At 42.9% G+C, this 645-nt stretch overlaps 1 non-coding gene across 1 annotated transcript; it reads right to left on the bottom strand.

Moving 5' to 3' along the window:
* Positions 1-337: 337 nt before the first annotated feature.
* LOC120087451 lies at positions 338-440 on the bottom strand. Its single transcript, XR_005484592.1, has one exon. It is a non-coding gene; the product is annotated as a small nucleolar RNA R71 (small nucleolar RNA).
* Positions 441-645: the final 205 nt, after the last annotated feature.

Here is a 645-nt window from a genome sequence, read left to right as displayed (position 1 = left end):
TATGATTTCTCTCAAGGAATCATATACCCAATGCCAGATGGGATAAGGTTCGAGATGAAATCTGTAATGCTTCAAATGCTCCAAACTGTTGGACAATTTGGGGGTGGTCATGGTGAAGATCCTCACACCCACATGAAGCGTTTCCTGGAAACGTGTAATTCATTTGTGATTCCTAAAATCACCCCAAAGGCGATCAGGCTATCTTTGTTCCCCTATTCTTTGTGTGATGAAGCAAAACAATGGGTAAGCTCACTAGAGCCTGGTGAAATCACCACCTGGGAGAAGTTGGTGGAGAAATTTATGCAAAAATACTCCCCACTTACCACCAACACGAGAAGGCGTCAAGAGATTATGAACTTTGAACAAGAAGAAGCTGAGACCTTAAGCGCCGCATGGGAGCGTTTTAAGGGATTGGTCAAAAATTGCCCAAATCATGGACTACCACTAACTATCCAGATGGAGACTTTTTATGGTGGATTGAATAGAGCATTGCAGATGGCAGCCGATGCAGCAAAAACTGGTGGAATTATGGATAAATCTTACACTGAGGCTAAAGAGATATTGGACCGCATTTCTAAGCACAACATGGAATGGGTGGATGATACGTATGATGGAAGAGCTGACAAGAAGAAGAGATCTCAGAGT

Source organism: Benincasa hispida, chromosome 9, assembly GCF_009727055.1.
Source record: "Benincasa hispida cultivar B227 chromosome 9, ASM972705v1, whole genome shotgun sequence".
Classification (NCBI taxonomy): Eukaryota; Viridiplantae; Streptophyta; class Magnoliopsida; order Cucurbitales; family Cucurbitaceae; genus Benincasa; species Benincasa hispida.
This window is presented reverse-complemented; position numbering and strand designations above follow the sequence as displayed.